Source organism: Struthio camelus, chromosome 7, assembly GCF_040807025.1.
Source record: "Struthio camelus isolate bStrCam1 chromosome 7, bStrCam1.hap1, whole genome shotgun sequence".
In the NCBI taxonomy this organism is placed as follows: domain Eukaryota; kingdom Metazoa; phylum Chordata; class Aves; order Struthioniformes; family Struthionidae; genus Struthio; species Struthio camelus.
Window position 1 is genome coordinate 41,314,657 of NC_090948.1, and position 13,688 is coordinate 41,328,344.

The 13,688-nt window shown below is 39.8% G+C and overlaps 1 protein-coding gene across 1 annotated transcript in view; it reads left to right on the top strand.

Annotated features, from left to right (window-relative positions):
* Positions 1 to 13,688, top strand: part of PCDH15 (protocadherin related 15) — a 1,072,490-nt gene that overhangs the window by 114,456 nt on the left and 944,346 nt on the right. The window contains exon 3 of the mRNA XM_068951042.1: positions 8,792 to 8,873. The gene's annotated coding sequence lies outside the window, so the exon portion shown is untranslated. The remainder of the gene's footprint in view (positions 1 to 8,791; positions 8,874 to 13,688) is intronic.

The window sequence follows — 13,688 nt, forward strand, 5'->3', positions numbered from 1 at the left end:
CCTCGTCTTACTTATGCAGTACTCACCTATACTAAGTCAGGCAGGTCTTCTACAGATACACAGCAATGTCATTTGAAGTAGACCTCTCGCAAGCAGGAAGTGTTCTGCGCCTTTGTTGACAGGGATCTTAGGCAAGGATCTCATTTGGAAAAAATGTATATATGCATCTAGCTAGCTTTTTCAGATGGTGCCATTAAAGCTTATATAAAAATGAGCTCATATAATACTGTATTAATTGGAATTTATATATGTAATGGAAAAGGTGTATGCTAGTATCCGTACACATTACATCAAACAATGAGATAACATGATTGTACTTACCTGTATGTCAAGGCATGCAATGCGTGTGTGGTGAGTAAAGAATAGCTGTCACTGAGAGCACGAGTCTTGAGTAACAGCAGTGGTGACAGTTGTGGCTGGATGTTAGCTTTTCCTTATAGTCTGGAAATCTTTGGTCTGTGAACATGCGAAAGGGATAATTTTTTTACAGGCATTCCCAACTGAGAGGAGTGCCAAAGACGTCTGAGACGTCTGAACCCTGGCCTTCTAGAAAGAAGGGCGTAATATGAATGTTCTGCTCTAGTTTAAAAACCCTCAGGAATGGACCCTGCTTGGAGCATTTTGGCTCGTGCTAGTGCTCCAGTTCTCATACTGTAACGTTTTTCTTCCCTATTTTGTTTCCTCCCCTCAAGGTTTACATTTTCATTTGCTGTCATGCAGCAAATATATTCTATGAAAGGGGAACACTTAATGAGTAACCCATAGTAAGAAGCCTCCGCTGGGTAACTGGTATAGCTCTTTCAGTTTTAGTTGAGTGAAGTCTGCAACACTGAAGAAAATAAAGGTCCTATCATCTTAAGACACCCCCCTCTTTTCCATGTTCTAGTAATAGCCTAGCTTTAGTCAACTAGTGCCTGAGCTTGGCCCCTTGACTGAGGGCAGGTGTGCCCTGAAGAGACCACTCACAGGTACCATTGACCTGTAATGATTGTGCTGAAGAGTCATTTATAGTCCATCTGAGACCCCTTGGGCTACATCAAAAACTCCTGTAACTTAACCTAACTCCATTGAAATGGATGGAGCAACCACTGGTTTGTTTTAGCTTTATTTCAGCCTGGCCCATTACATAGTTTGCTTTTTAATTGTTATTATTTACATTATGTTATTATTTACATTATGTTACTCTTTATTTAACAGAGGTAAACATGATTGAAATATTTGTATCAGAAGGAGGAGGGAGCTGTGTACTTAGGTGTTGCAGATGCCAGACTTCAATATAAAAGAAGTAATAACTAGGGACAGATAATTTTGCCCAACTTCATTTATTAATCAGTTTGATAATTTCACTTTCTCTGATTTTGCAAATTAGACATCAGATTCACTTAATAGAGCGATAGATCTGGGTGTTAAATTATACAGAGCAACGTTGTTCCTAGATCCTTTTAATTTCCCCATATAGACTAATCTTATTAATATTTATCTTCTAATCTTACAATTTCGGAGTGGGTAATCTCTGTTTAAATGAAGTTACTGTTCATACAGAGCTCTCTTTGTTTTACTTAAAGGAAAAGAAGAAATCATAGCAGCGTTTAACATTATGAGAAGCTGATATCAGGAAAAAGAAAAAAGTGTGAAGCATTATTAATGATGCGGGCGTCCAAAATGTTTGTGTTGTCATAACAACTGGCAGGAGGGATGATAATGTACTGAAGGCGAAGCCTCAAGTTCAGTAACACCTTGCCTTGTTGGGTCCCAACCCCTGGAGTTATGTTTAGATATAGGTACTATCTTGCAATCTTGCTAAGATTCAAAAAAGTAATGTTTGAGTGATGCTGTTTGGGACCTTGGCACAAAATGCAGCAGCTGCCTCTTTCCATCCATTGGTTCTGTGCGGCGGTAGCAGAGGGGTGGAAGCAAAGCCAAGTATTCTTAAAAACACATAACATGGCCTAAAGACAACTGCACCTTCTTCCAGTTCTCTGAGCTGGGTTTGCTTCTTCAAAAGCTGAAGAACTACACCTGTAGAGCTAATCTGGAATATATATTGACGGGAAAACAAAGTGTTCTCCTTGGGTGCTTCTAAGTGCACGTGCAAAGTACTGCATGTATTACGTACGCAATCTTCAGTCCCTATGAATAGTCACAAATGGTTTGAGGAGCACTTAGGTACACGCACGTCTCTGTCCCCTTGCAGTAAAGTGCTTCAGTGTGCTTTTAAGCCCATTTACTTCTGCTATTGCTGGTTTTATCGGCAGGAGTTTTTTCAAAGGCAACAGGCTCTCGTTATCTCAGAAGTGAGCTAAGCTGCCCCGTGGCAAAATAGTCCTCAAAAGCTCCTTGTCATATAAAATGTTAATTTTCTTCTCCCTCTCCTGCTCCAGCACTCAGTGTCCTTAGAATCAGTCTTTCTCTGCCTTTGCATTTGGTAAATACTGCCCTGATTTTAACGATTTCACTTCTGCTGTTTACTTACTCAAGCTAGCATTGAAAATATGCTGTATTTCTCCCACGTGGAGGCATTTGCAGGTTGATGCATCCATGCCTGTCATTAACACTGTAACTTTTCAGATTTATGCAACACCTTGGTTGGGGTAGTTCTTCTGGACTTGCACAAATGAAGCAAGGAAGATCAAACAGAATTAAAAGCGCTAAGAAGGGCTCATATTGCTTCCTAAGATTTTGTTCAGGAAGGCACCATGTTGAATGAGATTGCAAATTTTTGTAGATAGGCAGAAGCTTCCACCCCGGAACAACTAGACAAATTTTAGGGTGGACACGATGCCTTATCCAGGTCTCCTTTCTGCAGCTCCGGTGCCTATGGAGGTTGAATCCACACTGCAGAAAGGAAGAAAATTCTGGTAAAAGTCAGCCTTATTCCTGGGGTTTTGTTCTTTATTTGTTCTTTTCGTAGCAGGTGTCACTCTGATGATACCTCAGTCAGTATGGTTAAGTTGAATGGGTCACCTAAGAAATGTCTGGTTACATGTATGCTACATACTCTAGAGTACCTGGATGACTTCCTCGCTAGTTGTAGCATCCTGCTATGTGCTCTCTTCTGCCTCTTAGTCCCATGCAGCAGATAAAGCTGGTCAGCTCTATCCAGTGTGTGGTGTTACAAAGCGAGAGAAAGACTGCAGTGCCGTGTGTGTGACCCTGCATCTTGCTGGAAGAGCTCTTGCTTATCTTCAGCATGGCAGCGACACCCAGCCCTGTCCCGCAGCCTGGCCGGTGTTTTATGTGACAGGCTGTGGCGTCTGTCGACGTTTGGAAGAAAGACTCGTGGGAGACAAAGGTCGGAAGAATTCTCTGCAGTCTTGGCCACAGAGCAGATTATTTTAATGTGACAATTTTAGGAAGAAAATCTTTTCATTTGATTGTGACGTCGAACTCCTTCACTCAAAACAAAGAAACGAATACAAAGAGACACAGACCCTCTGTAAAATTACTTCAGCTCAACTTCAGAGACTACCTGTATCGTCAAAACTTTCATGGTAGAGCAAGAAAAGCAGAGTGTTGATGTTAGTTTTTTAGTTCTGTAGTTACTGTTTATAAAGCGCATGGGGCTATATGCGCTTATCGTAGTTTTAGGGATCTCACGTACTGTCTAGGGCTCTGCTTCGTTCAGCACGGGAGAGGACTGGGTCTCAATCCTTCAAGGAGTTCTAGAAAAGAGAAACTTTTATCATCTCATCCCTGTGTTTCATTGCCTTTTGGTTGTTAATGGGTTTATCCTCCTCAGCAGGAGAAATTTTAAACCTCAAATCTGTTAATGAAACGTTATTAATTAAAAATGCAGAAATTGAGATTCTCATTGGATCTTTACCACCACATGTTCTTCAGTGGCCACTGAGAATTTTAAGATGCTATTGTTTTTCAGATTCTGAATGAGTTAGTACTCTTTGCCAACTCTTTTTTTTCTTTTTGCCTCTTTTACCGAATCTAGCATAGATGTTTTCAAGAGCAGATTTCCCAGCACAGATCCCTGCAAGTTTCCACAGATCTCCATCTGCTCTGAAAAATGATCATTTATTCCATTTATTCTCTGTTTTCCTTCCTCTAACCAATTGCTGATCCATACAAGGACATTTTTTCTTACCCTGTGGCTCCTCTTTTGTTCTAAAAGACTTTGGTGACCTTGTTAGATCCGTTTTGGAAATCCGACTACTTTAGACTGAGGATGATACCATAGATTCTTGGCATTCAGGCATCATTAGAGTCATCTAGTCTGATGTCCTTCATAGCACTGGCTAAAGTGCTTCATCCAGTAATGCTGAACTAAATTATGTCTCTATAAAAATACTCATTCTTGACGTAAAAACTAGAAAGCATAATACATCCCTCTGTAAGCTGTGCAAATGTCTGCTCTCATAGTATACAAATGTGCATTTCCCAGTCATTTCATCTGGTTTTTGGGTCTTGTAGTGAGGTTGCGTGGGCGTTTTTTCTTTATTTTTTTTCATCGCAGTGATCAGGGAGGGATAACAAGAAAGACCAAGGATGTGGAAAAACACTGTTACGAAAAAGTGAAAAGACTGATATTGTTCACTCTGAAGAAGCAGAAAATAAGAACAGATAGGAAAAGGTGTCTATCATTTGTTATTTTCAAGGCAAGAGTGGCCCTTGCATTTTCTTATTCTCCCATGACATCAGGACATAGAGGTATTCCTTGAAATGAGAGACTTAACATCAGTTTGAGAGGAAATTACTTATTTTTTCCCAGCACTTACTTCTGCTTGTTTCAAGATGTCGCTGAAACTAACAGATCGGAGAGGTTTTTTTTTAAAGTCCATTTATTAATAGAGACAGACAGAATATGCCATTATATATGCAGTGTGACAGCACTTCAAGTGAAAAAGCTTAAAATATTCAAGGCACTTGGAAGGATCATCGTGTTTCAGTGCCATGGATCTGTGTTTTCAGGCATTTACCCCACATAATGGAGAATGACGTGAAGAGTCAGGGGAGTTGGAGAAGAATTTAGGGAAATGATATCTCATAAATATATACCTTGTAAACATCTAAGACAGAGAAGTTTCACGTAATCTGTGGGCTGCGTGCCTGAGAACCAGTTAATTTATGAGCTTATAAAGAAGAGTTTATTGTGTGCTTTATTGTTCGGTTGCCTTGTGCAAACCATATTGAAGTTTCTCCAAAGTTTCTGGTGCTGGACGCTCGGCCACAGCATCCTGTATTAAATGGGCCAGTGGACTTCGGTAAAGCAATTGATGTGCTCCAATGTCTTTTGGCCTGCTTTGCTTAAAGGTCGAATTATTTAGGTTTCAAGTGGTTTCTCTCTTAGAAGGCTTTTCTCTGTGAACTGAAAAATCACCTGAAGCTAGGGATAAATTGCGCCTCCTGGCGTGCATCTAAGTAGGTATTCAATTGAGATAACAGTAGTTTTAATGTTTAACTTGCACACTGCTGAGGTTTAGTGTGTAGCTCTCAGAAAACTTGTGTGATGTTTTAATTTTCTGCTGTCTTCCTGGCTAAGCAGTAGCGATGATGTGGTACTGCAATTCATGCTTGGGTTATCTACCGAAACATGGGTAATCCAGGAACGTGTCAAAATCAAACCAAACACACGAACCAAGCGTTTAAGTGAACCGTAAATGACAAGTGTATGCGGTAGGCTTAGAAAGGTGGCTCAAAAAGTGACTATCCAGTAAGGAACGAAAAATGAGTTCAGGAGAGCCTACTTGCACACAAGGCTTGGCAACTGTGAAAAGGCTTGCAGCAGACCTGTCAGCAGATGTTTTATCCTACGTTGTGTTTTGCAGGAAGGACTACAAGTGCTCACTGATTGCTTTATTGTCATGCTGAGCTATGGTATTTTGTTTATCCTGTTTAGATCCAGGCTCCAATAGGGTTGTTGCGTTCATTTTTTCTTTAATTTAGCCGTCATCTCCCTGACTCACAACCCTGTAATGTAGAGGACTTAATATGCAGTAATTGAATCTACTGCCTGTAGATGTTTCGGGCAGCTCTGCAAGTGTGTTTTGTTTTGTTTTGTTTTGAACTGTCTAACATTGTGCTGCCTTCCCAAAGGGATTGGCAAATGAGGTGGTAGAGGCAACAGGAGGTGGACATACTAATGCACAAGTTTGAAAAGAAAGCAAGCACATTAAGTTATGCACTTTCCTTCTCTCGCCCAAAAATCCATCTCCCAATTTAACTAGGTTCTCAAGTGAAGTTAAACGGTGCAGGTATCATCCCGGCCATCGGACCACTGTCAGGGCTGCTCTTGGAGAGGCAGTGTCAGCAGCCAGGTAGTTTATTTAAATGAGAGGTAGGAGGAGAACCAGTCTGGGCCACGAGCAGCCTGTTGCAGCAGGCAGCAGTACCGCGGTCAGAGGTGTAAGCCGTGGTGCTGGCCTACGGCTTCAGGCACGTTTGGCAGCTTCTGTCTCTTTCTCGTTTTGTTTGAAGCAGCAGTATGAAACTATGTTGAGAGGGGTATTTCTACCAAATATTTTCCGTTCACCCATGACTTACTTCATAAAGTTTTTGGAATGTAGGCTTCAGTGGCATGGTAGAAGATACTACTGTAAATTTAAGTTTGTTTTAAGTAGGCTTTTCTTTTTGTGTCTGTGCGTGTAAGGTGTCTGACAAAGCCAAACTGTAGAATTTTGAGGGGTCTGACCCTCAATTCTTTTCCTATTTGAAAATCGTAAATTGTTGTTATTTTTTTAAGGTCATGTTTCTTTTTAAGACATAAGATATGTTACACACTCTTGGAGCTGAAATTCAGTCTGTGGCAAAACTTATGTCAGGTAACTTGGTTCTGTTTCTTTGATAAAATCATGTTTTTAAGGTTATTGGGTTCCTTTTTATGTCTAAAGAGCGCTAGGTTAAAATTTGTCGCTTAAGTCTTAGAACGTGGAATTGGACCTTTCAGCACAGAACACAAATCTCTAAAACCTGCATCTTCTGAAATATCTTATAAAAGAAACTGTAAGAGATGAATCAAAAAAAAGTTTGAGAAAGCTGCATATCCTTGTACAAATAAATGTAAGGCATATCCGTGAATGTTATGGCTTCTCCTCTGGTGACAGAAAACAAACCTTCCTCAAAAGACCCTAAACATTTCAATTATTAAAATAAGCAACCTTAAACTTAGGCAGGTATGTTCTAATCATCTTAAATACGATGAGGCTTCAGTAAGAAAAGGCAAGATAGCAATTCAAGGCAAAGGTAATTGTTAATGTATTATCATTTTATTCTATCACTAAGAATCAAGTGTCCTAACTTAGTTTCTGGTTGTATTTAGGCTTTAACCCTTTGGTGAAGGAAGACACAGGAGATGTGCTGAATTCTTATCAAGCTTTTTCAATAGCATTAAACAAATTATATGTTATATTCATATATTTGCCTCAAAAACTTTTATTAATAGCAGCATACGTGTGTCAGAGGAGAGCACTAAAACAGAATGGTTATTGCAGGGATACAACAGGAAACGAAGAGGGGACAAAGAATTGCCTTCTGTATTCATATGCTAGTCTCTTTGGAGGAGCAGCACACGTTCACATCGACCTAGATCCTTGCACACGCTCGTTCATCCTTCCTAGCCCCGTCCTAGCCTTTATTCTTGCTCTCCAGGGTACAGACAGGACAATTTTGAATCACTTCACCGGGTTTTGCACACTGAATCATAACAAAACTTGAAGCTTCTCAGGGAGAGAACTACATCACAAAGAACGAGCGCTGAGATCCAGGAGAAAAGGCGATAAATTTGCTGCCTTGTTACCTCCAGTTAGGATCTCGGGTATTGCTCGTTCAGCGTTGAGAGAGATCAGGCTATGGCCCCTCTTTGAAAACGGAGGCTTATTAAGAGAATGTGCCTAAGATTTCTGAAGCTAATATGTAATTACCCAAACAATTGCACAGTTGCTTTGTCAAAGGCAGTTACGCTGGCTACATGTCCTCTCTGTACCTGGTGATTACTGATATCAAGGGTCCTGTCTTTCACATTCCTTTTTGCTGCATTTCGGGCGATTCCATAGTTCATATCTCTATGTTATTTGCTTAATAGCTCTTACAATATAGCTGGATTATGCACGCCAATTCCCTTAGCAGTCTAATTGCTGACCTTATGTGCTAATTTTGCTAAATACGTGATTAGCTGTAACTAGTAGCAATCTATCCACTGAATTCCAGCAATACAAAAAAAATGAAGAAAACTTGTCATTCCGCTCCTTACTTCACTTACAAAGCAATGAGAGCTTGGCTTTCACTATTTCTGATTTATACATGTCTGGAAATATTTTTTGCGATATTTTGTTTTGTTTTTGTTTGTTTTCCAGTGATAGTGTTTCAGCAGCTAAAACAACCATGAGATTTAGACTAAGGTTCAGGCCTCCAGACTTTATTGGCAACTCTTCAGCTTGGAGTGGATGGTGAAGGAAGAAAAAGATTGCAAAAAGATAGCACAAACTTCTGTTTCAGGGAGGAAATGTATAAAATAATTTAGATAAATTTCTGACAATGGAAATTTTGGCACAGATTCTCAGCTATCAAGTTAAGTCCTAAAGAGAAAAGAAAAGAATTTGAATGATCTGTCTTAGGAAGTATTAACCACTGTGAACAGGACACTGAAACCAAGGAGCCTTCTGTGGAATGAATGAGAAGAGGGGAGTATTAATCTTGAAATACTTACTCTTTTAGATTTTTTTTTTTATCAAGTATGTCTGAATTTACAGTTTTGAAGTTAATTTTCATTTGTTTTCTTGATCCTGTCTGTTTTTTTTTTTTTTTTTTTAAACAGTAAACCAAATATATTTTTGTTCTCTTTCAGTTAATCCTCTGGCTCTTCTGGACTCTTCATGCATCATCATTCAATTGACAAATTGGAAGAATGGCAGCAGCAGCATAGTTATGTATGTATACTTTTTTCTTTTTTTAGAAAAAAGTCTTTCTCGGGTTGGAAAGGCCAGTAGCTTATGTACTCGGATAAACTGAATCACTATATGGTTTTTGCACTGTAGAATGCAAATATATAACAGAGGGGCAGGGATGAAATCCCAGATAATGGTGATGAGTCTTAGGAATGTTGGAATTTGTTTATTGTCTTATGGTTACTTTAAACGTAGCACATGCTGCCATTGTTTAGTTACTTGATTCCTTGGAATACCTACTGTAACCTTTAGGTATACTGCAGCTTAAAATGCATTTCAGCTGAAAAGGCTGGTAACAGTAATTATAAAAAGTCATCCACCAGTCAGGAAAAATAACTAAATTTGCTCTGTGTTTTCTGATGAAAAGAACAAGCCACTTACCAGTAGAGCAGCTGATGAGGGGGCCTTCAGCAGCCTCCCCCAGAGAGGAGAGGGGTCATCCCAGCACGGTTGCAGCAGTCACTGCCGAAAGCTGCTGACAGTCTCGTAGCCTGGAAAGTTAGCTTATGTCCAGGACGCGGATGTTTTGCTTTCCGTTTTCAAGAAAACACTGCCAACCAAGAAAACTTGAGCTGTCTGTTCTGCACCTAGGCCTGAGATAACTGACAAATTAAGAAAATATGTGGCCTGTGGACAGAGCTGTACAGTATTGTTTTGTTCCTGGGTTATACCTTAGTGTGATTGTTAATCATCTAGGAAGGCTTTGCAGATGAACAATCCTATGCGAACGTAAGGTGCCACAGGAAGAGGCTTCAGCGGACAATGTGTGGATGTAATGAGAGAAGATCAAAGCAAATAGTGGCTGTAAACTCACATGTCAGTCCTCATATATGGCAAAAACAGATGTGCTGTTTCACTCTTTGAATTTGTGATGACCCAACCGCTTTTTGTGGCTCTAACAAGAAGCCCCATCAAATTGTTGTCTTACAACAGAGATTTACATCTAAAAGGATGCTGGTTTTGATATGGATGCTTGGGCATGTAAAATTGGAATATGCTTTCTACAAGAATGTAAGCGAGACACCTTATTGATTGAATGTTCTCACTAGGTGTGTGCTTGCACTGCCAAAGGCAACTTGCTTAAAAGTCCACACGACTCATTTGTGTTGTTTGCGCCATACTGATATTTATCTTACCAAAGACAACGTTAACCTTAATCTTGGCAATTCTGCCTGTTGTTTGTTTTCTTTTTCATTAAGTGTTTAAACCTGCCGCTTAAGCTTTTTAAAGTGAGTTAATATAAATGATGTCTTTTAAAAAAAGATGCCACCATTGATGGCAAATTTGCAAGCTCCTGGTTTCCCTTGATATGGCTTGACATATTTAAGGCTTTCTCTCTGCCTTACCTGAGCACATCAGCAATTGCTGACACCCAGAGGAGGGGGCACAGCAGAGGGCCGATTCAGTGACCTGGCTAAGATAGCCAAGGACATCTGTGAGATTGGACCCAGCTCTCCTGGGTTGTCTCAGCACTAGCATTCGCTCAGATCTTTGTGAAGCCTGTTCCTTTGTTGCCATGCACTCAACAGGTGACATTAACATCATACTTCAAAAGGAATGTTCCATTTCGGCCATGTTTCAATAATATTCAGGATATACTTGTTAAATTGTTTCTTAAGGAAGCAACATTTCAGTTTAATAAGTTGCACAAAATGATCTGCAAATTAAAAAGATACTTGGACAGATGAAAAATAAACTAGAATTTCAGAGATCAGTTTATTTTCTTACCTTTGGGCTTCATGGGCCTGCTGAAGTGGAAGTATCCTTTTCCTTTATTGTACAGTTATTCTCAGCAGTTACCCAATAAATCAGAAAGCTGAAATATAAAAATATCTCCTCTTCATTTCACTGCAAAATATCTCTGCACAATATTTTATATATTGCTGCAGAACTGTTGACAAACTACTAGTTTGTCTCTTGCAATAGTTTTTAATGAAGTTTTAATTTTATTGCTCTTTCAGTTACAAAGGCAGCTGAAATTTAGCAAGGATATTCCAGTCAGGAGGAAGCCACAGTTTTAATTTGTCTGGTACTATTATTTCTACTTTTAATAATCTGCTGCCGTTGGAGCCTAGCTAACATTTCGACTAGCGTTCCATACCTTATGTTGATGATTAATTCTTTGTTCAGGCAAGCATGCTATAAAACTAAAATATCGCTTGTGTTTTAAGATGAGCAAGACATAATAAATGAATTAAGTGAAAGCTAGTCTCCTTTTTCTGTTTGGAGAGTATTAGCAAGCATAGCGCTGTGACTTTGTGTTTGCTTGCTGCATTCTTTACCCGTTTGTAGATTGAATACAAATAGGCAAAATTTGAGGATGTGATGGATGTTTGTAATTGCTTAGATGATTTCATCTAAGGAGAATTGAATGTAATTTCTATTTTGAAAGTCTGCTTCAAATATGCAGTTTCTTTTAAAAAATTCCAGAACAATGAGCGTTCAGGGAAAAAGAAGTGAACGTGAATGTAAGAGAAGTCGATTTACAAAAATGTTCGAGTATTCACAGAAAAATGTTAACTATGTAATCAGTGAAGTACTCTTTGGTTTACGTTTCTCCTTTCATGTGCTAACCGAGAAAGTTTTATGCTCTCTATAATTCAGATTTCGGTATATATACAGAATTTGGGCATTACTGGGAAAATTTTGCAGGGACAGCGTACCACTACAGCAAACATTTGTTTGTCAGATTTGTAGTTCAAGCGTAGAATAAATCCTTTGGTTATTTTATTTAAAGACCTTTCACTCACAGTTTGAGCAAGCTAAATGCTTTGGCCTCAGGAAGAAAAGTTGGCCGTTCGGTTAAATGCTGTAAATGCAGTCCAGTTTTTCCTAATGCTTGTAATACACTATAGCAACAGTATTTCCAATGGGCTGCGTGTACATTAACGCCTATGCGATTGAGAGTGGCAACGTGCCTGAGAGCCACCTCTGAGTCACATTTCTAACCTTAGAAAAAGTATCCAAGAGCCCAAGTAGAGAGTTCAGCGTGATTAGCTGTTGCTTTGTGACTGTATGATGTTACCCTTCCACCAAAATCAATGAAAAAGCTTAATGATTAATGTAGGCTTCAAAAGAAGGCTTCAGAGTGGTTTCCACTTAACCTATTTAGTCTTAAACACGGTTTTCTTCTGTGTAAAGAAGGGAAGCTGGGGAGAGGGAGACCTCAGCTTTCCTATAGTCGTGCTTCTGATAGAACACATCAGTCCTTGCCCACAGGCCTGAATTTCACACCATTGTATGCAAGCATATATTTGAGTTTCTTTTTCCCTTGAAGGACTTGGAAAGCTGAAATGGCAAAGGAACGTGCCCTTGAATAACAAGGAGCAGTTTTTCAAAGATTTTCTGAGGCTGGCTGGGAATTTTTGGTTGAATAATTTTCTCATGGAAGATGAACTTGCTGCGAAACTGCAACTTCAGTGATGAGAACAGATTTTTAGTTAGTGGTCACTTTTGTCAGACAAATTAAAGAATATTTTGGCTTGGGTCTTTTAAAACACAGTTTCGTTATTTCACTTCTGAGCTTAAAGACAAACAAACAAACTTGTTCTTTCATACCAGTTTACAAGCATTTCTCTTCTAGTACTTTGTTGCGGAAGCTTTGGTTCGTGCCCCTGTTCTCTCCCTGGAGCCAAGCTCTACCCAAAATCCTTCTTTGCTCATGCAGCGTGACTCTTCCCTCTGATTGAACTGCACGGGGCATCCTTGAAAGGGAGGCCAAGCCCAGAGGAGAAAACCATGGTGTCCGCTCCAGAGGCGTCTGCTCCGGAGGCTGCTCGCTGGGCCAGGATAAAGCAGACCAGCGCAGGGCTGGCACAGGCTCTTCTTGTCCACAGCAGTGACCTTAAGAAAGTATTTTTCATATGGAAGTCTAAACAATTAGCTCTCAATTCCAGTAAATACAAAGAAACACTCGAATGTCAAAATTTAGATGAGGTGTAAATCCCGTATTTTACTAAGCTGTACTGTGGAGGCATTGGAAGAGAGAGCTGGATGCCTGAGCACCTGTGTGGGTTAGACACTGAAACGCTGTTAATCTGTAGCTTGTTTAGGGTCTTTAGAGAGTCCCAGGAGGCACATGTGTCTATAACATTAGACAGCTAAGCGTCTGGGAATTCCTGGTCCTGTCGGAATCTTTCCTCTCGCATAACTTGTTTTCTTCTGGCTGTCTGCAGAGCGGAAGCAATGGATGCAGGGGGGGAATCCTGGCCGGCTTTCCTGGGCTGGGACCGTGCCTGCAGCAAACGCTAGGAAGGAATGAGGATTGCGTAGTGGCACTAGGAGCCTGCTACTGGCTGAATTATTTGGAGAAGAATTACCAGTAGATTTAGTCTCTTCATTTAAGTAGGTATTTTCTTCACTCTTTCACTTAAGTCACTTTTATAAAGGACGTGCGTAAGAAATCACTTATCACATATTATTTACATTTATGAGGCAGAAAAGGCTTACTTTTTTTTAAAAAACCTTTTAAATGCTAATGTTGGTCTTGAGATATAGTCACAAAAAGAAGTTTATTTTGGAATGATTCTTCCTTTGCTGCATTCCCAACAGTTTTTTTTTTCCCCCAATCTTTTTACTACTTCAATTATGTGCTGTTTTGGCCCCAAATCCCGTAATTACTGCTGGTATTAAAGTAGGTAGTTATCTGTTCCACTTTACCACTTATCTAGAGCATAATGAAGGATGCAGGGAATAGATCGTGAGCAGTCCTATATTAATTTATTGTGGAAGGCCTGCGTAATGGGAGAATGAGAAGCAATTTCAGGCAGAAGCAATGGGAAAATTGGTTATAACATA